A 26201-nucleotide genomic window follows, 5' to 3' on the forward strand; every position below is an offset into this window, starting at 1 on the left:
TGCCAAGAAAATTCTTTCAACAGTACTTATACCACAACTTTTACAAATATGGCAATGATCAACTCAAAGCTTGATGTGGAGGATAATTACATTTAAAGCAATTTAACATGTTGTTACAAAGCTACATTTAATGGAGTAGCATTAAATGAAACTGTTATTTAACAGCAGTACAGCCGTGAAGACTTAGGACCCAATCCTTTAAGCTTTATATAGATAAGTAACATTTACCCGTGTGAGTAGTCTCACTGAAATAAGACAACGTAATTGGGTAAATAAAGAAAAATTTGGTGAGTAAGGATCACAAGATTGGACCCTAGAATTCACTTTGCTTTAAACAGACCAACAAGAATGTCTTTCTATGTATTTTTTAATTTACTTTTTTTGTTTGAATGTGGCTATAGATTGTTGTAACACATCTAATAGGAATCCCACTGGCAGAGACTGCCTAAAGATATATTTCTGTTCAGCATATCTCTCAGGCATCCTGGCCACGCCTTCTTCAGGGTTACAAGCACCACTTTGGGGATTATGCTGGTTGGCTCTTGGGTCCACAACAGTGAGGAGTTGTGATCACCTACCCAAGAGACTTAAACTCTTCCAAAGCCTGCTACATTCCATGAGGAGAGCATTCATGGCCATATCGTGCCCTCTTATCCATGAGTACTAATGAGTCTCTAATCACTTGAGAAATTTTACTTTTTATAAAACTCACTTTAGATTTACATGAGCATAAAGAAGGCCCCAAATGGTAAATGCCTCAATTTTACTTGCATCATTTAATTTTTTATCATTAAAATTTTATTTTAAAGGCACAATTACACAAATCACTTATATCGAGTTTATAAAGAGAGGGGCATGCAATTTTGCTCCATAATAGGAATGATACTAGCATCTCAATACCACATAGAACACAGGTCACAAAGGTTCTACAAATAATAGCTTCCTGTATTTATGCATTAACAAAATTGAACAGAAACATCCCTTGATTAATATTATCAGACAATCGAGTCAAACAACCACATATCTTACAGAAGTAGCGAGGCAGACAAGACAGAACAAACCACAGACAAAACAAATGCTCAGTAATAAATGGAAATGTAGAATTATGAAGGCGTTGCTAGAATTCCTGAGACAGGTAACGTGAAAGGAACTCCATCCCTACCCCAGTAGGAATCTAAGCCAACAAAAATGTAACAGCTTCAGAGTTCCATATTATTACTATCTATGTCACATAAGTGCAGCTAAAGTTAGACAAATCTGTCCTACTTTTGTCGTCTAGAAAAAGTTACCACTATGTGCATCCCTTCAAATTCAGCAATATCCAAATCCGTATTGCAGCAGAGAGTTAGAGTCAGGATAATATATTACTTTTGCCATTCAGGTAGAATAAGGATCTTTACAGCCAAGTTAGTTCACAAAAAACATCATTTGCCATGACTGAAACATGTTCTGGAATTGCCTAGCATCTCCGAGAATCAGTGACATGAAATCAAAATGAAGATTCTCTTGTGAGACTTGATTAATTCTGGCTGTTGTACTTGTAATCTCTTTCAGATGAGCTGTACCCTGACATATCCCTAAAGCAAATGCATCAGGGAACCACTACTGCTGCAAATTATGCCCGCACCAAAATGTCATAAATTGTATGTAGGTGGAGACATACAGCAGTTCAATAAGATTTATGTTTGATTCTGTATTGGGAAACCTGTGGCCTCATGCCAAGAGTGTATTTCCAGTATGACTCAGAAGTATACTGCCTGTTTTATAAAGTATATTACATTCCTCAAACCTATAATTGAAGTATTATCTTCCTTTGGGGCATAACCCAAAGCTCACTGGAAAGACTTCTCAATCAGCTTGGGATTTCAGGCCTAAAGCAACTTGGACAGGATGGAAAAAAAAAAAGAATACTTCAATTTGGCAAAAGCAATCGAGTATCCCCAGTATGGATGCACTGGAGGTCAGCTACGCCTGCCTCCACTGATTCCTTGATGTAGCTTATTAATTGCCTGTCTCACCTTATTTGGTTGGGCTACCCCCAACTCTTCCAGGACATTTTTGACACAACTTTATTTGCTTGAAGCAGGTCTTCAGTCTATCATTTTAAGAGTCACCACGGGCGTTTTTTACAATGGGCAATAGTAATTTGCTCCTGGATTTCCTGCATGTTGCAAGACAAGTTTGAGAGAGTGTTTTCAAGCCTGAGTGTTGGGTTATATTTTCCTGATGATTAATTGCTACAGGACACAAGAAACATCAGAACAATTAGGCCAATGTAGTAGAACCACCACCTGGTGATAGTGGTAGGTTGCAGAGATGCACCATCTCCAGCAGGAGTTCCAGAGACATTGTACCTCACAGGACATCTGAATGTGTCTGGAAAATACAGATACAAGTGACTTTTATGAAAGGCTCTGAAAGGCTCCAGTGTTTGCTCTTCCTGTGCTGCCCAACCACAATGACAAGTGTGGGGATGACAGCCACTGTTGGTGCTAGACTTGGAACAGTCCTTCTCAGAAATGCAAAGACTGAGGGCTTGATCCATTACATGTGCAAGTATCCCTTTAACCACACTGGGTCTAATCATGGGAGTAGGAACTACCTGAACTAGTAGGAGTTGCAGGATCTGGTCCTTTGGGTATGACAGAATCACCAGTAAAGCAAGGGAAGGCATCTCATTTGTTCTTGCCCATCCCCTGTACACACTTTCAAAGGGGCAATCCCTGATGTTTTGAAAGGTGAGCAGAGCAGAAATATCTACCTAATCCGATCACCTCCTTCAGGGAATTACACCTTTAAAATATAGCTTCTATATCAGTATATAGTTTTATAGCATGTAAACATTTAAGCTTCACCACATTCTGAATGAAATGGAAATGGAGAGGAAAGAACGTCACTTAACAAAGGAATCTATTTTAGATATTTACCTGGCCTCTGTCACCTGGCAATATGTCTATACAGCATTTTGGACCAGGTGGGACCTAGCCTCCCAAACTCAGACTAGTGGGGTTCATGCCAGTGCTCTAAAAATAGCTGCACAGACATTTCTTTGAAGTTGCAGCTTGGTCTGGAGCTTGGGCTCTAAAGCCTGGCAACAAGGATGGGCTTCAGAGCCTGAGCTCCTACACAAGCCACAACTTCAAAGTGCTACCTATACAGCTATTCTAAGGGTGCTAACATGAGCTCCACTAGCCCGAGTCTGTCAACCCAAGCTATGGTCTTGATCGAGCTTGGTCTCAAATTCTGGGTAGACATATTCTTGGTGTCAAATAGCCACAGAATATGTAACTAAGCTTAACACAAAAAGTCTAAAATGATCAGAACATTTAGTGTATTTGGTTATATTGCCCTTCTTTACTCTGCAGACAACCAGACAGGTTTAAGGAGTTAAAAATCCTACTTTACAGATGGAAAAGCTAACTTTAAAAGAAACCACAGCCCTATAGTTATCAAAGTTTAAGTCAACCTTTGTGCTGCAAGTATCTTGCCTACTTGTTCAGTAATAGGACTAATCAATCATATTATCTCTAGTAATAGTATTCATTATAGTCCAAGTCTTATCTTCAAATCAAAGCCAAGAAGAAAGGCAGACACAGATATAAGGAAATGCTTTACTTCTCTCTGATATGCCGTACATAGTTTAAATACCAGCACTGATAACATGTTAGCCACTCATGAATCCCATGTACACTTAATCATTCATTTCCTTCATTGACTAAGAATAATTTTTGGCATGATTTACTATGGCTTAGACCTTTACGTCCTCCAAGACATCTGGCTTACGTCCAAAAAAATGGCACTCTTATGAAGCTGAGTGCACCAGCCTTTTGTGCTGGGCTGTGGGGAGGATGGGGCAGGGAAGGGACTGAGGGCTCTTCTTGAATTCTTCCCATCAATTATCTAGAGGAGCTGTAAGATATCTATTTGCTTTAAAATCATGGGTATTTGAGGAGCTATGCATGCAGTTTGAATATGTCTCTAGTGAGCTGGCCAACATGTTGTCTCCACCTTCCATTGAAGGTAGACAGACCCCATTTGTCAAAGTGACATGAAACCTTTGGATCCTGTTTGACTCCTCACTAAACCTGGATGACCTATAGCCTCAATTTCCAAAAATGCCTTCTTTTACCTCTGGCTTGCTAGGAAACTCTGTCCCTTCCTCCCAGATGAGGACCTGGTCACAGTAATCCATGCATTAGTCACTCCAGAGTGGATTACTGTAACTCACTGAAGTGCCAGCCAGAGACTCCATGCAGTCCACTAGGGACTTTGCCATTCCTATTGATTTACCTGGAAGGCACTCAGATACTGTAATGATGAGCAGCAATCTAAAAGCCTTTAGAGAGACAGACAGACAGACAGTCTTGTGACTTTGTGCACTGCACTGACACATTTTTATTATGGGCGTTTCTATGATGCTTGTCACTGTGCTATCTAACCATCTATAAATACGTTAATGTATTTAACCCACAACATACCTGTGTGGTGGCTGGGACCCTAGATGCCAGCTGGGGAACGGATTACAGGAATATTTTGATTCTGGTATGTACATTCTGGTTTACCAAAAAATATCACAAGATCTTATATGAAAGCTGGGGGTCACACTGCGGTCCTTAATATCATTGTGAAATGTATATACAGATACTATGTAAGGAGTTTTATACACACACACACACACAATATTTTTGAAGTCTGTGCCCAGGCACTAGTCAAGAGCAGAGGTGAAAAAACTGGTTTCCTCCAGATAGGAGGTAAGAAATGCATCCCTCTCTCTCTGTGTTGTGATGTAAAGTAAGCATTGTATACTATCACAATGGATGCCCATTGACATACCAAATCAAATGTTAATGAAGGGCTCTGCAGTCAACAGGGAAGCAGCACACAAGAAAAAACAAGCCACAGTTGGTTATCCTGTCTCTCAGTATTGACAGTGAGGTATAGGTATTGGGGGGTATAGGTAGGAGATGAAGAATATTGCAATAATCTTCATACAAAATCTGCCTTGTGAGGTATCATTTGAAAACTAATAACTCGCTGGTCAATAATATCATGGTATGTAGCAATATAATATGTAAAGTTATGAATTCCCCCTGTTTGAAATTATTATCACATGTTCAAAATCACATAGCCCCAGCTAGGTAAAAGTTGTTAAATAGGTCTATCCTAAACAAATAAATGTTTGTTTACCTCAGGTTACATATAAGTAGCAAACAGGATCATCGAGACAGCAGAGGGAGGAGATGGCAGAAACAGAACAATTTGCAATTCAGCAAACACAAGTTTTGGGGGTGAGGCAGCAAAAGAGCATGGAGCGTCCTTCACCACCAGACTCCATTTCGCCTTCCTTACTGCTTGAAAGAACTTTGCTTTCAGAGATAACCTTCAGAAGAATCCACTTCACAGGTTCACTGGACTATGAAAGAAAGGAGCAGAAAGCCCCAAGTTACCTCTTTCACCTAAGAAGACAAATGCATCAGCACCTTTAGGCCCCTGGAAGAGAGCCTGAGGCCCTGACCAGAGGTGGGGGGAGCGTGGTCTAGCGCCGTCTTGGTGGAAGACAGTGGGTGAGAGAGGCCATTGTGAATACAAAATGTGCTCGATTAAATTTTAGACTTTTAGATGTATGTTTTCACTTTCATTTGCTTGCAACCATTTCTAACTTTTAAAATTGGTTAGTCTCTAAGGTGCCACAAGTACTCCTTTTCTTATTTCTAACTTTATTTTTTGATACTTGAACTCACCTAAAAGCCTATCTTATTTGTTAATAAGTTTGTTTATTAAAGAAGCAAGTAGCAACCAAGGCTGGTGGATGCCAGAGTGGGGCTGTAGACAGGCTGCTGAGGTCAGAGCTGCTGAATCACACAGACACTAAGGATGTGACCTGCATACTGGTAGACTAGTTGTGAGAGGCCTAGGTTGAGCGCTACAACAGCAAAGCATTGTGACGGACCCAGGTGACACAGCCCCCTCACTGCTCTAGATTGTACCCCAGAATGTGACATCATTATCCTACACCTGGGAAATAAACAGGCAGTGCATTTACAGTCATGCATCCGATGAAGTGAGCTGTAGCTCACGAAAGCTTATGCTCAAATAAATTGGTTAGTCTCTAAGGTGCCACAAGTCCTCCTTTTCTTTTTGCGAATACAGACTAACATAGCTGCTACTCTGAAACCAGTCATGAAAATGGGATCTCTACAAACCTTGGTAGAAAACGCTGAAAAAGACTTTGGGTGAGATTAACTTCTTTAGATGAGAGGTTAATCTGATAGTTAAACTTAGTCTCTGGAAAGCCTGTCATGATTTTGTTTTATGTGTAACCATTTGTTAGGGGCTGGATATCAAAGGGGAATGCTTCAAAGAGACTTGGATGCACCTATCATTAACCTGCAAGGCAAATAAGGGCTGGTATGGCCCAGAGGAAAGTACTTGAATAACTAACAGGCTGGTGTTGTTAGGGAGCTGACACAAGCAAGACTTCCTCACACTGGTGGCAGGGGGTAACAAGATGACTCACGGTCCTGGGTACCCCAAGAACCATCACATTAGCAAAGCAACTTGTCCCCCTGTTTATACATGGAGAACAAAATTACCAATAGATTAAGGCATTTGCCCAAGGCCAGAAAGGAAGCATGTGGTAGAGTTGGGAACAGAACTCTCGAGTCCTCCCTCAAGTCTCTTTGCTTAGTACCCTAAATGTAAGATCATCCTCTCTCCCAATTCAGCTATACAAAATAAACGTGCTAGAAGTACTGAAAACACAGTTGGGGCAGATTCTGGGCAACCTGTAAGCTGGGGACAGGAGGGCACCCTCATGTGGGAGCCTGCCAGAATCTTACTGGGGAACACTGGTCCTGATGCCTCTTGGCACCCCCACATGTGCTAGATGCTGAAGTGGGGACAGGAAGGGGAATGGTGAGGATGAAGCCATGGCCCCAAGGTCCCTTTGCTCTAGCCTAAGGAGCTGGTTGAGTATGGAGCAAGGAGTACTCTACACCATCTCCAAGGATGGCTCTAGCAAGCTCACCTAGGAATTACTGTGGCTATGGTCTCTACACCCTTACAGTTAGCCTATGGTGAAAGGCACAATATTGCCTTTACTTTCTATGAAAGGAAATATTATACCTACAAGAATGCATTTCAGTTGGTGCCTTCTAAATGCAAAGTAACCTGTTCCCTAACTCTTCTGCATGGGGTTTTTGATAGTGGGCTTGCCTATGTACAGTCTTGCATGCATACAGAATGCTCGTGACTTATATGGATGCTGCCAAATAATTAAAAAATAAGCTTTCTGAAATATAAATAAAATTATAACAAACTACTCAAGGCAGGGCAGATTATTAGTAATTACAGGTGAAGAACCGCAAAAAAGGAATATAGGATCACATAACCAAGGCAATACTCTTAGAGTGTCACATCAAAGCATTTACACTATCTATAGCAAACTAAAGGTTTATATTTATTAAGCCTTACCTACTTTTTTATATGTACATAAAGTGCATGGGCAGGAGTGCTGGAACAATTTGCATAGTGGGGGTGCTGAGAACCATTGAACCAAACTGTATATGATGGAAATCATTTCAAGCCAGGGGGTACAGTTGCACTCACAGCACCCCTAGTCCCAGCACCTATGTGAATGGGTATGAAATGACCACACACTGCTGAATTTAAGGTCTCTTTGCACCATCTGGACTGTAATCTAGCAGCATATGCCCAGCAGAAAGTTCCCCTTGTGTAGAGGAACTCAGCACCAGACCTGCAATTCAGATGTGTGCTCTGTTGTGCCTGTCCTCCACTGTCTGAGGTCTTTAAGGGACACTGTGTACTTGGCATAATTTAGAGCTGCCTGTCTAAATTGCATCATGCCTGAGGTGCAGGAAAGAATCTTGCCCACAGTTTTGATAATATGAAGAATTTTTTAATTAATATGTCTTTCCGTGATGTCACCTTTTTCCATTTGACATATGTTGGATTTTTTTTTCCTGAAGGTTTCTAATAAAAAGGAAGCCAACATGGCTTTCCTTGCTTTACTTCTTTATCTACCAGAATCAATAATGTCAGCAAGCACATGTGGATACGTGTGCTTGTTAAACAATCAGCAGAGAACAACAAAAGTTAAAGCCACAAAAACATCATTTATTTGTTTTTATTACCTCATTTACAGAGTGACTGATTTAAAGGAATACACATATTTGTAATCTGGAGAATGTTCTTCATCATATTACACCCCTTTCCTCATGGTGCATCCTATTTTGAGTTCAAGATACTTGACCATGTCACTTTGAATAAATAAAACTCCCCATGCCGCTCCAAAGTATTAGCCATTCCGTTTAAAACCACAACTGACTGCAGCCGTTAGAGAGGCCCAATAAACAGGATCGGCACGGGAGCAATGTACTCCAAACTAAAAACAGTCACGTTACTTTATTTATAAAAGTTACACCTGCCTTTTACCTGAGAAGAACCTGAAGGACAAATCAGACAGCTAGAAATGGCAACTTTCTAACCCTCCTACACTCTTCAGAAACACAGGGTTTTATTTTATTTTTTATAAGGAACTAGGTCATCTTTAGCATAGAGGTTTCTGCATGTAAAGACAAGCTAATTGATTTGAATGAAACAAAACTACACCAAGCGCTTGATGTGTTTTATTGCTTTTACTACTGTGTGCACCTGTATGAGTCCAGGAGAGCAGTCCCTCAAGGCCCAATATACAGATTTATATACGCTTAACACATCTTAAAAGTTAAGGAAATGATATATTTTCTCTCCAAGGGATTTGATTTATAAAAATCGTAAGGGCTGTTTCACTGTCACTTTTGTTATTTATACAGGTAAAGGAAGGTTGCCAACCGTCCCAGATTGACTGGGAGTCTCCCGGAATCAGCCTCGATCTCCCGGTGGCTATTGAAAGAAATCTGGGAGGTTTTAATAGGCACTAGAAGTCCAGTCGGCGGTGCAGTGGGGCTACGGCAGGCTCCCTACCTGCCCTGGCTCCGCGTGGCTCCTGGAAGCGACTGGCATGTCCTTCTGGCTCGTAGGCACAGGGATTGCCAGGGGGTCTCTGCACGCTGCCCTTGCCCCAAGAACCGACTCCGCAGCTCCCATTGGCCAGGAACCACTGCCAATGGTAGCTGCAAGGGTTGTGCCTGCAGGCAGGGGCAGCACTCAGAGCCCCCGAGCCACCCCTGAGCCTAGGAGCTGGACATACCCGTCGCTTCCACGAGCCGCCTGAGGTAAGCGCTGCCTGGCTGAAGCCTGCACCCCACCCCCTTTCCTGCACCCCACCTGCCTTCCCCAGGCTCAGCCTGGAGCCCCCTCCCACACTCTGAACCCCTCAGCCCCACCCCCCAGCCCAGAGCCTACAACCCGTCCCACACCCAACCCCCTGCCCCAGCCTGGTGAAAGTGAGTGAGGGTGGGGGAGACCAAGCAACTGAAGAATGGGGATGGAGTGGGTGGGGGCAGGGCCTTAGAGAAAGGGCAGGCAGGGGCGTGGCCTAGGAGAAGGGGTGGGGCGGAGTGCGAGGCAAGGGTGTTTGGGGTTGTGCAATTAGACAGTTGGCAACCCTAAGGTAAAGTGCAGAACGTGAATACTTGCACTTTTCTGAACACAATGGACTCTTTTCACTCACGATGGCCCACATCAGTAACACTGCACCTCTCTGTGTTAGTGTGGTTAGCTATGCCCTGGGGTGACGTGGGATGGTGCTCATAAGCAGTATTTGCACTAATCCCTTCCCCAGGGTACAGAGTAACAGCCGTGTTAGTCTGTATTCGCAAAAAGAAAAGGAGTACTTGTGGCACCTTAGAGACTAACCAATTTATTTGAGCATAAGCTTTCATGAGCTACAGCTCACTTCATCGGATGCATACTGTGGAAAGTGTAGAAGATCTTATTATATACACACAAAACATGAAAAAATACCTCCTCCCACCCCACTCTCCTGCTGGTAATAGCTTATCTAAAGTGATCACTCTCCTTACAATGTGTATGATAATCAAGTTGGGCTATTTCCAGCACAAATCCAGAGAAAACCTGGCTTTGTGTTGGAAATGGCCCACCTTGATTATCATACACATTGTAAGGAGAGTGGTCACTTTAGATAAGCTATTACCAGCAGGAGGTGAGTTTGTGGGGGGGGCGGGGTGAGAAAACCTGGATTTGTGCTGGAAATGGCCCACCTTGATTATCATACACATTGTAAGGAGAGTGGTCACTTTAGATAAGCTATTACCAGCAGGAGGTGAGTTTGTGGGGGGGGGGGCGGGGTGAGAAAACCTGGATTTGTGCTGGAAATGGCCCAACTTGATCATCATACACATTGTAAGGAGAGTGATCACTTTAGATAAGCTATTACCAGCAGGAGAGTGGGGTGGGAGGAGGTATTTTTTCATGCTTTGTGTGTATATAATAAGATCTTCTACACTTTCCACAGTATGCATCCGATGAAGTGAGCTGTAGCTCACGAAAGCTTATGCTCAAATAAATTGGTTAGTCTCTAAGGTGCCACAAGTACTCCTCTTCTTTTTCCCCAGGGTAGTAAGGCTCAGAAGAATGAATTGAACGAGCAGCAGGATGGCTACTGGAAGTGGACACAAACAGAGCTCTTCTCTTTCTGGATAATGTCCAGAGAGAACATTTGTGTTTTTTCCTTGTGATCCAGCACATACCACATTTAGTGCAGAAATAGGAAAAACTAATTTTATGAACAGGAAGCTGAATAAGTTCCTTAAATGGGAAAATTAGATTTTGATCATCTTTACCAGGCCAGGGACAATATCCATAGGGGATTTTCCCTGCAATTTTTAGGAGACTGAGGAGATCCAAAACCTGTAGAATTGTAGTGAAAGAGGTTTTGTTCATTTTCAAATCTTATTTAATCTTATTCTTATTTTTTTTAAAACAAGATGACTGTACTTTTGCATTTGCTGGTCCATGTTTTGTACAGAACCCACTCTCTCTTGCAGGAATCTTCCAAACTGAGCAGAGGGAATGGAAATCCAACACTTTTCACCTGTTTTTAGCAGTACTGTAAAAATCGCTTTTAACAAACAGTAAGTTGCACGTCTATATCATCTTCCATTTCACCTCTCCAAGTGCTCGTCAACACTACTGGGTTACACCTAGCAGGCAGATAAGCATTACGAGCACAATTTTATAAGCAGAGAAACTTAAGAACAGAGAGATAAAATGATTTGTCCAAGGTCTGATAAAAAGCCAATAGTAGAAGCATGGATCTATAAAAGTAAATCTCCTGACTCCCAGGCCTGGACTTTAGCCATGAGACCATACTTCCTTCCAGATTTTGCTTACATTTTAAAAGAATAGCAAACACCTCCTTTATCCTTACTGCCAATTCTGGACACAACTGATGGTCCCAGATCACTTTCTACAGCGTAAACACTAGACTTCTCCTTCCTGCTGGTTAGCTATTAGCTCCAATCTCTTCCTGCACTCTCCCTCATGTTCCCTCTGTTTTCAGCCTCCCTTCTCTCTGATCTTCATGCTTCTCTCCTTTGTTTCCTACTCTTTGTCCCTTCATCTCTTTTCCCTCCTTCCTCTCCCTTTCTATTTCCCCTCTCTCCCTTCCTTCCTTTTCCTGCTTTCTTTCACAGAATAGGTTAATGGAACCAACATGAATTTTGCCAACCATCACTCTGTTTGCATGTTGATGCCCTTTCCTCCACCTTTTGTCTTACTGGTCTTCTTATATTGTGAGGTCTTTTTAGGCAGGAACCATGTCTTCCTATGTATTTGTACAGAACCTGGCAACAGGGTTCCCATCCTGATCAGGGCCCTTGTTCACTACCAGGGCTTTGGAGCTGTGCTCCAGCTCCAGGCAAAAACCTGCAGCTCCACTGCTCCAGAGCTGCTCCACGGGCTCCGCTCCAAAGCCCTGTTCACTCTAGCATTACAAATATTAACTAATTAATTAACACGCAACTTTAAAATTATATTTACATTCTCCTTAACACACGTACAATTATGCCCATTTTATGAAACCAACTGCATGACATTTCTGTCAGACAATATTGTTATTTAAAACACACAGTCTGACATCTAGAAATTTTATAACGAAAGAACCCACCCCAACATCAAAACACAACAGCTCCTTCAACAGTTTTTACCTTTATTTACAAGAACAACACAAAAACTCTTTTTTCTCCTTGGTAGCTCTAAACAAATGTGTCTCCCTCGCTTATAGCAGTTTTACAAGACTATAAAGTTAGCACGTTCTAGTATCCAATTAGCAGTTCACTATATAAAGGTATACCAGAGTTACATACTATTGTATTAGCATGAAATGGAGGTTAAATGTATTCCTCCCTTTCTTGCCCCTATGATATGTTATGATATGCTATAATACTATATGTAAACCCACCTATGATATGTTATGCTTGAAGGCCTAGCAAAGGACCAAGAAAGCTTTACATTAGTGAACAGTTACTAAAGAGATATAGCTTCTCATACATGCCACATAAGATTCAGATCTCCTTACCTACAGTACAGATTAATAGGAAATAACTATGCCAACTCAGGTTCAATAAAAAAAAATGCTACTCTGGTACTTGCCTGTGTCATTGTTAAAGGAATCAGGACAATTCTGGATATTATCAGAAATCTTTCTATAGCTCTTTGCCTTGGTCTCTGCTTCTTTCTGCAGTCTCTTTAATTATTACTATTATGGTAATACCTGAAAGCCCCAGGTATGAGGACTTCATTATGTAGGGCACAGTACAGAAACATAGTAAGTGAGAGTCCCTGCCTTGAAGAGTTTATAGCCTAACGGGCAAGACACACAAAGGGTGGGGAAATGAAAGATTACTATTCCATTTTTACAGATGGGAAAATTAGGCACAAGGAGATTAAGTCATTTGCCCAAGGTCGCTCAGTCTACGGCTTCATCTGGAATTGAACACAGGTCTTCTCAGTCCTAGGCTAATTCATTAGCCACAAGGCCATCCTCCTGCTCCCTTTCAAGCTTCATCTCACTATGTTTCCATCCAAGACAGAAATAAAAGCTTATATAAAATGATGGTCAAACAATGAGACATTTTTGCTGTCACCATCTCTCAATTTTCTTTAAACATGCTGATAGAAAAGTGCCAAGAATTTGGCATGGTTGACCGCTCAGTTAGCAGTCAATGTAGGTAACCCACCCAGCCATGTGAGAGACACTACATAAAATGGTGTACTCTGAACAAAGGGGCAGCTGTGACTGGCTGGAGGTTTGGGTGTTTTGCGAAATACTCATGAGTCAATGACTTTCCCGCAAACCCCACTAATCATAATTTCCAGGACTGCATTGTCCATAGATATAGCATTTCCAGAAAATATATTTCCATGTCAGAAATGCTGCTTTGCTGGTATCATAACATCAGTTTAAATGGAACCTCTGGGGCTAAAATCCCACAAAGTTTTCAACAGCAAATATACTGCCAAACTTTTTTTGTGCACAGCTCATGCTTTCCTTTAAAAAACAAAGAATCCACCTTAAAAAGTTGTCATGTCCTTCCATAACATGCAACATGATCGGGTTGGCTGTCAAAACACATCATGTCACTGTGGGTGTGACACCACATGACCAAAATAACCCAGAGCGATTGATGTAAAACAGATTGTATTTGACATTCAGAAAAGGTTCAGTCTACGTGTTTGCTATCCAAAACCCTTTGTGTTTAATTACAGCAGTGTTGGGTTCAGCAAAATGCTATAAGCAGGTTAGCAAGCCACTACTCTCTGAATCAGCAGCGCTAACTGGTGTGTGTGTTTCATGGTCAGTCTGTAGCAACTTGGTATTTTATATTTACATTTGGTCAGTGATACAGGGCCTAATCTTGTACCGAATAAAGTCAAGGATAAAATTAACTTCAATGGGAGCAAGATTGGGCCCATTATATTACATCTCCCAATACACTTTAAAACAGAATCAGAGGGCTGTCAGAGAGATACATGCTCTTTATACTAAAACTACCTTTATGGATTTTAAAAGAAGACATCAAAATGAGTAGGTGTCATTTCTATTTGTAGTCCCTGTAGTCTTCTCTTTACAGAAATAAGGTCCTTATTACATCCAAAAAAGTAAGACAAAAGTCAATTGTCCTAATTAAAAACATGTCCTATCCCTGTATTTATTTGTATAGAAGACAGAGCTCTCATTTGCAGTCTGGCTACAGACCCTATCTGCAAAGATAATCAAGAAGAAGATACAGCTCACCAGAAGCAACCTTTGTGAAAGTTTAAATTTGAAAACATTTAAAGGGAAAACATTCTCAGTTAACTGCAATATTCTTGCAAAGAGTTTTAAGACATATTATGAAGTATGAACATTTGTTCTACACCTACTTCTCCCTGATTTCATTCTTTTTCTCCTTGTTATATTTTCCTTTCAAATTCTCTCTCTCTCTCTCTCTCTCTCTCTCGCATCCAATGAAGTGAGCTGTAGCTCACAAAAGCTTATGCTCAAATAAATTTGTTAGTCTCTAAGGTGCCACAAGTACTCCTTTTCTCTTTTTAAAGTTTCTGAAAGAGGTACAACCCACAGCACAGCTTGCCCATTTCCTGAAAGACCACATGGACTGGTCTTCCAGTCCATGCTTAGCTCATATTAATAGGACAAACCCTCAGCAACATAAAATAATGCAGAAGGTGACAAAGGGAAATGAACTGCAGCATGGAAAGGAAAGTGGACTGGGGCTCACAAGATATGCATTCATTTCCCAGCTCTGCCACAGACTTCTTGTGTGGCCAAGTTCTGTGGATATGTCTGCAGTCCATAGTAACCTGGGCTCTGACTCATGTTTAAGCCTCAACCCCCTACCATCCATACACAAAGCCATTTGATACATGCCAGAACTCTCTCAGAATGTGGGCCTGCTGACTCATCCAGGGATATGGGTCTGAGCTCACATCCCACTGTAGCACAGCTCCAAGTCTGCTCACTTTGCTGTGAGAACATAGCAGAAGTCCATGTATGGAGCTTATCCCACAATTGTGCTGTCCTACAATCCCCTGGGCCTGTGCATCCCAGCTCTTCTCTCTCCAAACTTCACCCTCTACTTCCAGCAACAGGAAGCACTGGGAGCTCCACTGCAGTGTGGACGCTAAAAGCTTGGAAACAACGGATTTGCAAGTGCAGGTAACATGGACCCAGGTTTAAGGGTATGTCTACACTGGTCAGTGGTCTCTCTGTGTTAGCTCCCCCATCTGTGAAATTGGGGCATTTATACTTTGTTTCTCCCATTTCTCATCCATTTAGATTGTAAGTTCTGATGGGCAGGAACTGTGTGTTCATATGGTGCCTACCTCAATCAGGCCCTCATCTTGGTTGGGGCTTTCAGGCACCACTCCAATACCAATAATTATAATAAATAAGTGGAAAAGGAGCACCTCTGTAGAACTGCGGTCCTTTGAGGAGGGATTCAGATTCACAGCAGTAGAAGAGAACAGCACATATTCATATCCTCTGGTTGTCTGGTTCCTATTTTTATTCTCCCTTCATTTATTCAACAGAGTCCTCTTTGGCCACCCACTAAAACTGCGTGAGCGATGAGCTAGAGGACAAGAAACAGACTAGAGGTGAAGATTATTCTAATTTAACAGAACTTTGCACATTACATTCCAAACAATCCAGAGCAGCATAATATTACCAGGACTGAGCTTTCTACCATGCAGTGAAATTGCACAGGTACAAAGCATTCTTTTACACGTTTCCTGTTTAAATCTGAAGGGAACTCTTTTCTCATGAGTCTTTTGGGTCAGGATGACAATATCCATTATAATCCTGGGAGCTCCACTGACTTTCCTCTACTTCTCCCCTTGCTTCCAAAATAAATTAAGGCTAGAGGTGGTCACAATCATTCAAGAGCCTTCTAAGTTAATAGAAATGTCAACAAATTTGTCATTGCCTTTTGGAGTTTTGCACATGAAACAGAAATCAGTGCTAATCTACTATTAATCCTAAATGTGTTTTTGGCATCCAATTCCTATTATCCTCTAACCTGGTGCACATGTTTGACTCAAGTCACATTGTACCTGGAACTGTGAAAAGTTTCAGGCTGGGGGGAAAGAAAAAGGAAAAACGTTTTACTCTCTTATGAGAGATGAAATTTGTGCAAGTTTCAAGTATCAATTTGAAGGGTCAGAAAGAGTTCGTGACTCCATTCAAGCATTAACATCAGAAACTGACCGAAGAACTCCACTCACAATGAAGCTCCAAGTCTCCCAGAAGTAATCGAGAGCCCCGGGGAATGTGCATATTAGTCTGCCAAAAGCTATAACACAATTTCCTATTGTTTCGGCTTTGTTCTAGTGTGCTAAACTTGTACAAGCTTGCTAACAAGCACTCTTAAAATAAGATACTCACTGTAAGACACTGTGTTGTTGTATAGATCAACTTAAGTAAACCACAGTGTTTCCTAAAAAACCTACCAGTGCTTCATGGATGAAAACTTTAGTTGAAAAAAGTATTAAATAATATAGACATGTATTCTTTGAAACCAAGAATAAATAGCAAACTTAAATCTAGAACAAACACTAGCAACTGTAACCACCAGGAAATAATGGCTGCACATACATGCTAAAAATATTAAAAGGGACACGAACAACATGAAATCTGATCAATTAAAAAACAAAAAAAATTTAAGGCACTATACCTGCCTCTGAATCCCACTGCCTGTTTTCCTTTTTTAAAAAATGTCTCCACCACTTTTCCCACCCCACCTCCCCCAATTTCCTTATGCCACGGGAACAAACCTCACCAAGAAAAAGGGGGAAACAGAGAAAAAACAATGAAATTGACTATATACAGTGTGCTGCTAAGTGCATAAGCACATTTTTTAAATTGAGAAATATGTTCCCGCTAATCTCTTTCAGTTATGGCAATCATAAGTGTTATCTGTAACAATAATAGGCAAAAACTGTTTAGACAGAATTGAGATGTTGTCCCTTTAAAATGCCACTGTGCAGAATGGATAGCTTGACTAGAACAGAATATCTAAACACAGATACTTCTGCTTGACCAAGCAAGTCATGCAAGAGGAATCCATGACTCTAGCACAAGCATAACTGAAACCCACTGTATGGATTTCAACAACAAATGTTTTGCACCAAGAGTCACTACTACACCTTTCTTTTATGTGATAAAGTGGCCTTAAGACAAATTTTGGCCAGGGCTGGTTATGCAAAGTGATTTCTCAGTGAACAAAAGTATGAAAAAAAATCTATGAAAATCAAAACTTTAGTCAAAAGAAGAGAGTGTTTTGAAGGAAAGGAGTCTAGACAGGACTCTGAGCAAACTTCAAAGTCTCTAAGCCCTGGTCTACACTAGGACTTTAGGTCGAATTTAGCAGCGTTAAATCGATTTAAACCTGCACCCATCCACACAATGAAGCCCTTTATTTCGACTTAAAGGGCTCTTAAAATCCATTTCCTTACTCCACCCCTGACAAGTGGATTAGCGCTTAAATCGACGTTGCCGGCTCGAATTTGGGGTACTGTGGACACAATTCGATGGTATTGGCCTCCGGGAGCTATCCCAGAGTGCTCCATTCTGACCGCTCTGGACAGCACTCTCAACTCAGATGCACTGGCCAGGTAGACAGGAAAAGAACCGCGAACTTTTGAATCTCATTTCCTGTTTGGCCAGCGTGGCAAGCTGCAGGTGACCATGCAGAGCTCATCAGCACAGGTGACCATGATGGAGTCCCAGAATCGCAAAAGAGCTCCAGCATGGACCGAACGGGAGGTACGGGATCTGATCGCTGTATGGGGAGAGGAATCCGTGCTATCAGAACTCCGTTCCAGTTTTCGAAATGCCAAAACCTTTGTGAAAATCTCCCAGGGCATGAAGGACAGAGGCCATAACAGGGACCCGAAGCAGTGCCGCGTGAAACTGAAGGAGCTGAGGCAAGCCTACCAGAAAACCAGAGAGGCGAACAGCCGCTCTGGGTCAGAGCCCCAAACATGCCGCTTCTATGATGAGCTGCATGCCATTTTAGGGGGTTCAGCCACCACTACCCCAGCCGTGTTGTTTGACTCCTTCAATGGAGATGGAGGCAATACGGAAGTAGGTTTTGGGGACGAAGAAGATGATGATGAGGAGGAGGAGGTTGTAGATAGCTCACAGCAAGCAAGCGGAGAAACCGGTTTTCCCGACAGCCAGGAACTGTTTCTCACCCTAGACCTGGAGCCAGTACCCCCCGAACCCACCCAAGGCTGCCTCCTGGACCCAGCAGGCAGAGAAGGGACCTCTGGTGAGTGTACCTTTTAAAATGCTATACATGGTTTAAAAGCAAGCATGTGAAAGGATTACTTTGCCCTGGCATTTGCGGTTCTCCTAGATGTAGTCCTAAAGCCTTTGCAAAAGGTTTCTGGGGAGGGCAGCCTTATTTCGTCCTTCATGGTAGGACACTTTACCACTCCAGGCCAGTAACACGTACTCGAGAATCACTGTAGAACAAAGCATTGCAGTGTATGTTTGCTGGCATTCAACCAAAATCCGTTCTTTATCTCTGTGTTATCCTCAGGAGAGTGAGATATAATTCATGGTCACCTGGTTGAAATAGAGTGCTTTTCTTCGGGGGACACTCAGAGGAGCCCATTCCTGCTGGGCTGTTTGCCTGTGGCTAAACAGAAATGTTCCCCGCTGTTAGCCACAGGGAGGGGGGAAGGCTGAGGGGGTAGTCACGCGGTGGGAGGAGGCAAAATGCGACCTTGTAACGAAAGCACATGTGCTATGTATGTAATGTTAACAGCAAGGTTTACCCTGAAAGAGTGTAGCCACTGTTTTATAAAATGTGTCTTTTTAAATACCGCTGTCCCTTTTTTTTTCTCCACCAGCTGCATGTGTTTCAATGATCACAGGATCTTCTCCTTCCCAGAGGCTAGTGAAGCTTAGAAAGAAAAAAAAACGCACTCGCGATGAAATGTTCTCCGAGCTCATGCTGTCCTCCCACACTGACAGAGCACAGACGAATGCGTGGAGGCAAATAATGTCAGAGTGCAGGAAAGCACAAAATGACCGGGAGGAGAGGTGGAGGGCTGAAGAGAGTAAGTGGCGGGCTGAAGAGAGTAAGTGGCGGGCTGAAGACAGGGCTGAAGCTCAAATGTGGCGGCAGCGTGATGAGAGGAGGCAGGATTCAATGCTGAGGCTGCTGCAGGACCAAACCAGTATGCTCCAGTGTATGGTTGAGCTGCAGCAAAGGCAGCTGGAGCACAGACTGCCACTGCTGCCCCTCTGTAACCAACCGCCCTCCTCCCCAAGTTCCATAGCCTCCACACCCAGACGCCCAAGAACGCGGTGGGGGGGCCTCCGGCCAACCAGCCACTCCACCACAGAGGATTGCCCAAAGAAAAGAAGGCTGTCATTCAATAAATTTTAAAGTTGTAAACTTTTAAAGTGCTGTGCTTAAAGTGCTGTGTGGCATTTTCCTTCCCTCCTCCACCACCCCTCCTGGGATACCTTGGTAGTCATCTCCCTATTTGTGTGATGAATGAATAACGAATGCATGACTGTGAAGCAGCAATGACTTTATTGCCTCTGCAAGCAATGATTAAAGGGAGGAGGGGAGGGTGGTTAGCTTACAGGGAAGTAGAGTGAACCAAGGGGCGGGGGGTTTCATCAAGGAGAAACAAACAGAACTTTCACACCGTAGCCTGGCCAGTCATGAAACTGGTTTTCAAAGCTTCTCTGATGTGTACCGCGCCCTCCTGTGCTCTTCTAACCGCCCTGGTGTCTGGCTGCGCGTAACCAGCAGCTAGGCGATTTGCCTCAACCTCCCACCCCACCATAAACGTCTCCCCCTTACTCTCACAGATATTGTGGAGCACATAGCAAGCAGTAATAACAGTGGGAATATTGGTTTCGCTGAGGTCTAAGCGAGTCAGTAAACTGCGCCAGCGCGCCTTTAAACGTCCAAATGCACATTCTACCACCATTCTGCACTTGCTCAGCCTGTAGTTGAACAGCTCCTGACTACTGTCCAGGCTGCCTGTGTACGGCTTCATGAGCCATGGCATTAAAGGGTAGGCTGGGTCCCCAAGGATACATATAGGCATTTCAACATCCCCAACAGTTATTTTCTGGTCTGGGAAGAAAGTCCCTTCCTGCAGCTTTTGAAACAGACCAGAGTTCCTGAAGATGCGAGCATCATGCACCTTTCCCGGCCATCCCACGTTGATGTTGGTGAAACGTCCCTTGTGATCCACCAGAGCTTGCAGCACTATCGAAAAGTACCCCTTGCGGTTTATGTACTCGGCGGCTTGGTGCTCCGGTGCCAAGATAGGGATATGGGTTCCGTCTATAGCCCCACCACAGTTAGGGAATCCCATTGCAGCAAAGCCATCCACTATGACCTGCACATTTCCCAGGGTCACTACCCTTGATATCAGCAGATCTTTGATTGCGTGGGCTACTTGCATCACAGCAGCCCCCACAGTAGATTTGCCCACTCCAAATTGATTCCCAACTGACCGGTAGCTGTCTGGCGTAGCAAGCTTCCACAGGGCTATCGCACTCACTTCTCAACTGTGAGGGCTGCTCTCATCTTGGTATTCATGCGCTTCAGGGCAGGGGAAAGCAAGTCACAAAGTTCCATGAAAGTGCCCCTACGCATGCGAAAGTTTCGCAGCCACTGGGAATCGTCCCAGACCTGCAACACTATGCGGTCCCACCAGTCTGTGCTTGTTTCCCGAGCCCAGAATCGGCGTTCCACAGCATGAACCTGCCCCATTAGCACCATGATGCATGCATTGGCAGGGCCCATGCTTTCAGAGAAATCTGTGTCCACGTCCTGATCACTCACGGGACCGCGCTGACGTCGCCTCCTCGCCCGGTATCGCGTTGCCATGTTCTGGTGCTGCATATACTGCTGGATAATGCGTGTGGTGGTTAATGTGCTCCTAATTGCCAAAGTGAGCTGAGCGGCCTCCATGCTTGCCTTGGTATGGCGTCCGCACAGAAAAAAGGCGCGGAACAATTGTCTGCCGTTGCTCTGACGGAGGGAGGGGCGACTGACGACATGGCTTACAGGGTTGGCTTCAGGGAGCTAAAATCAACAAAGGGTGTGCCTGTACATCAAGGAGTATTTCAGGCAGGACTTCACGGAGGGTTCCAATAAGAAATGGTGCACCTAAGTTATCGTTGTTATTGGAACAAGGAGGTTAGCCTGGCCTCTGATTGATACATGGCTAGATTTACCTCGCTGCACCTTCTCTGTGAGTGACTGCAGTGTGATCTAGACAGGGGAGGAGGCAAATGAGTACAAAACAAATCTGGTCTATTTCTTGTTCTGACCCACTCCATCTATCTTTTACATCTTTGGCTGGCAGCAGACGGTGCAGAAGGACTGCATGCCATCTACATCTCATGGCTGCTCGGCAGAAGATGGTACAGTACGACTGCTAGCCATCTTCATCTCTTGCCTGCCTGGCATAAGATGGTACAATACGACTGCTAGCAATCCTCATCTCTTGCCTGCCTGGCAGAAGATGGTACAGTACGACTGCTAGCAGTCCGTATCGCCTGCCCGCTCACCATAAGACGGTTCAATAGGACTGCAGGACTAAAGAGAATGACCTGGTCAAGTCACTCCAAATTTAGTCCCTGCGCCCATGTCTGCCCAGGCACTCCTGATCGACCTCACAGAGGCGACCAGGAGCACCTCAGACATGATGATGACGGCTACCAGTCGTACTGTACCGTCTGCTGCCACAAGGCAAGGGGTTGCTGCTACTGTGTAGCAATGCCGTACCGCGTCTGCCAGCACCCAGGAGACATAGGGTGACGGTTACCTGAGCGGGCTCCATGCTTGCCGTGGTATGGCGTCTGCACAGGTAACTCAGGAAAAAAGGCGCGAAATGATTGTCTGCCCTTGCTTTCACGGGGGGAGGGAGGGAACGGGGGCCTGACGATATGTACCCAGAACCACCCGCGACAATGTTTTAGCCCCATCAGGCATTGGGATCTCAACCCAGAATTCCAATGGGCAGCGGAGACTGCGGGAACTGTGGGATAGCTACCCACAGTGCAACGCTCCGGAAGTCGACGCTTTCCTCGGTACTGTGGAAGCGCTCCGCTGAGTTAATGCACTTCATGCACTTAGAGCATTTTCTGTGGGGACACACACACTCGAATATATAAAACCAATTTCTAAAAAATCGACTTCTATAAATTCGACCTAATTTCGTAGTGTAGACATACCCTAACACAACTGCCAGTAAAGCTCATCAAGGGGCCATATGGTATTGCAGGAAAAATCTCTCCCTCAGACAATCCTGACTACTATGCAAAGAGTAGGAAAAGGTGGAGTGATGAGATGGGATATACAATATCCTGCTACCCAGGACTAAGAAAAATAACCTACAATTCACAACATGGGAGCATGCAGAATCGATAGTCATTTCTGTCTGCACTATCCCCCCCCAATGGATAAGGTAACCCAGAAGAGCACTCACTTTTGGGCTATGCCATGCCTCCTATCACCTCCAAAGGGACACATGTTACCTATTATGTGTATTAGAGTATTGCCTACAGGGCCCAACAGAGATCAGGGTCCCACTGTGCAAGGCTCAATATGAACAGGTAGTAAGAGACAGCCCTGCCTCCAAAGAGTTCACTATCTAAACAGATAAGCCGGACAAAAGAAGTATTATTATCCCCATTTTACAGATGGAGAACTGAGGCAGAGAGCGATTAGGAGACTTGTCCAATATCACACAGGAGGTAGGTGTTAGAGCTGAGAACTGAACCCAAATCAATAGAGTCCAAGTCCAGTGCTTTATCCACAAGATCATCTTTACTCACTTAACAAAAGAATTTTTTCAGTCCAAGTCCAGATCTAAGCTTAGACATCAGCAGTGACTGATTCGCAATTCTAGTTAAGTCGCCCTACTGCATCCTTCTTGCCAAAGGCCACCTGGGGATTTCTGTAGCTAGCACTGTGAAGAATTAATGTGAATGGAGAGAATCAGCATTGCCTAACAAAGAGGAAAACTGTTTATCAGTTATCCACTCTGATGAATACAGCCACTCTGCTCCATTTTACAGTCTGTGGTGCATTGCTCAAAAAAGAACTAGATAAGCTCATGGACGATAGGTCCATCAATGGCTATTAGCCAGGGTGGGCAGGGATGGAGTCCCTAGCCTCTGTTTGCCAGAAGGGAATGGGCGACAGAGGATGATTACCTGTTCTGTTCATTCCCTCTGGGGCACCTAGCATTGGCCACTGTCGGAAGACAGGATACTGGGCTAGATGGATTTTTGGTCTGACACAGTGTGGCCTTTCTTATGTTCTAATGTCAACAAACCTACTGATGGTAAAAACAAACATGAGGGAATGCTCTTTAAAAGCCAGATCATGTTTGATAGAATATATAAATCTTTAATTCCAAGAAACCTGTCAGGAGTCTGGCTTCTCATGTGAGTCATGCCTGCGGACCACATCTGCAACACCCAGAAGGGTTTCCCGGCAGGTCCTCCTCCTGGCCACTGGGACAGCAGGCTCCTACTTCTCCAGGAGACCCCAATATGGGAATTCAGTGACTTGTTCCAAATAAAGAGAAATGTCACACAGGTACCTGCTTAAAACATGACAATGATTAACTGTGTTTGGCAGCTCAGGATAAGAATAATGAAACCAGTCTTTTATATGTGGTATATTAGATGTGTGTATATTATACACATACACTCAGAGAGAGAGAGAGAACATACACAGAAAAACAGCACATTCAAATACACTAATATTGTAGCAGTGTGCTGTGTGACTTCTGTTTTGTGTGTTACATTTGATTCAGAAAAGTACATTTATAGTTCAGTCATTCAAATCTACCTTTGGCAACATCCATTAAATGTTATGGTAAAAACAGGAATAAGCCAAAGACATACTGTACGTGGAGAGTAATTGACCAGTACAAAAATAGTTCTAAACATCTGCAGAAGAATCGTTTACCAGAATAGAGACCAGAGGTGGCAGAAAGTCACTCTGAATGGGAGGGTGGAGGTATAGGAGAATGAGGGGAGCTACTGACACTAGGGTTCGGGGTCTCAGCTATTTGCATCTCTCTCAGTGGGTCTCGGCCTGATTACCCTGGTTCCCACCTGCTCCCTGCGCCAATCCCAGCTGCCGTGATGGCCACTCCAGGCCCTTTGGGTCCCACTCTTGCTATCACCACCCCCACTTACGTGCAGTTTACTGGGAACAGAATGTGCAGTGGAACGACACATGCAGGTGGAAACATAGATCAGCTCCCACAATATTTCCATTAACCTCCAGTTCCATCGCCTCTGATAGGGACTGACGTGATAGGACGCAGCTCCTTCAAATGATCTCCAAAGATCCTCTGTTCAAAGTAGTCATGAAAAATACATTGTTCCGGAGCCTTCCCCCTCACCATCTGCAGTCCAAAGTTCTTGAAAGCATCAGAGTTTCATATAGGCCTTTAAACAGAGTTTGCAGGTGATTTGTCACAACAGGAAGGTCTGTTTCTAATAAAACTACAAACTTGTTACTGACCCTGTTGAATAATATGGTGTTCATTTTGGGTTTCTTTCTATTTAGTCTATGTAGGAAAATGATAAAAAACAGACCTGACAAAGTTTTTTTTTGTTGTTTTTTGTTTTTTAAAGAGTGGATTTTACTCAGTTTCAAATGCGGCAGTTGTATACTTTACGAATAGCCCCTGTCCCATATGCATGTGGCATCAAAATCCCCTCTCCTCTGTACAATGCAATATTTTACCTGCACCTTCTAAAACAACCAGGACCTACAGCTTTTATTTACATTTTAAATGGACAAGTGTAGAAGTCATTTTCTTCTACACCATGCTGCACCCTTCGTAAGAACTCAAGGAGCTGTCATAAATGGCTGAACTTCTAAGGATCAGCAGTTGTTACAGACCTGCACTCTTCTGGATACTTATTTGCAACACAGAAAATAAAGTACTTTGTGTTTGTGAAATAAACATTTGTAATAAATGGCCTTCCCACCTCAGCATTTCCAATCTTCTTCTACATGTTTTTTTTGTCCCTTTCCCAACTCTTATCCAAACAACCCTGACTGCTTGTTTATTGAGAACTCTGCGTAGGTCTACCTACACAAAGTGTGGCGATGACAGAATCACAGGGTATTAGTAGCTACAGTTAGCACTTTAAAAAAATCCCAGGCGGAGATGGCTGAGTTTTTTTAGAATTATTTTACTGGAAATGTAAAGACATGCAACAGCCTGGCAGTTTGATGACTGTGCTACATCAGAAAACGTATCAACTCATCAATACAAAAATCTATCCAAGCCCTGTCCCACGTGGATCTCATAACTTCATTCTAATGCTCTATTACAGCAAAAATATAGTTTCGTGTCAGAGTCACAGAGTTTAAGACCAGATCATCTACTCTGACCTCCTGTGTACCACGGGCCACTGGCACCACCCACACACTACACCTAATGATTTGGATGCTTGTAGAAGGTGTCAGGTTCACAGTCTTGGAAAATGAAATTCTCTATCAACAGAACAACAGGACGAGCAGCAAAGGTGCAGTGTCTCTCACACTACTTCGTTAATGTCCTCATCCTGAACTCAGAGGAAGCACTCAGGAGGATGTAAGCTGGTTTAATTTCCATACCTACTCAACAAAGTGGACTGTTAAACAACAATTGTGGTGACTGAGTTTTTGGTTTTTTTTTAATGGAGACACCTGTCAATTAGAAACTGGACTGAGACCAAACTCATTTCAGATATACCTCCCGATAGCCACCTGAAGGAACTCTGAGTCACAACCAGCCTAGGCTAGATTCAGTTACTTGCACACACCCTGAGGCATCCAGTCCCCACAATGGAATGTAATTCTAACAGTTATTACTTGGGGCTGGTTCAGGGTAGAATTACAGCTCTCAGTCTAGGTGCATTTCACAGGAATGTACTATAACTAATGCTTACGGTATGGGTGTTCAATATGTCTGATATCTTTGTCATTCTGTGGAGAGCAAGAGATGATACACAAACCCAGGAGAGAGATGACTGAAAAAGAGGTTCATTAAAGGCACATTTCCTGTTTCCATTCCTTCTTTTTTGACATTTATTTTCACTCAACACTGTCTCTTCTCCTTTGTATCTGTACAGCTCTCTTTTAGGCCAAAGACTGTGGCAACCAAAACTTGCATTCATTCTGTAATGAACATAATTGGCCCAATTTGCATACATG

General features: G+C 43.3%; 1 protein-coding gene across 2 annotated transcripts in view; it reads right to left on the minus strand.

Moving 5' to 3' along the window:
* The window catches only part of ROR1 (receptor tyrosine kinase like orphan receptor 1), a 248741-nt gene that overhangs the window by 132082 nt on the left and 90458 nt on the right, over positions 1 to 26201 (minus strand). The window contains exon 1 of one of the 2 annotated variants that reach the window (XM_073357448.2): positions 15394 to 15491. The exons of the other annotated variant lie outside the window; for it this stretch is intronic. The gene's annotated coding sequence lies outside the window, so the exon portion shown is untranslated. Of the gene's footprint in view, positions 1 to 15393; positions 15492 to 26201 lie in introns of those variants that run through there. 2 annotated transcript variants of the gene reach the window in all.

This window comes from Lepidochelys kempii, chromosome 8, assembly GCF_965140285.1.
Source record: "Lepidochelys kempii isolate rLepKem1 chromosome 8, rLepKem1.hap1, whole genome shotgun sequence".
NCBI classification, from domain to species: Eukaryota; Metazoa; Chordata; order Testudines; family Cheloniidae; genus Lepidochelys; species Lepidochelys kempii.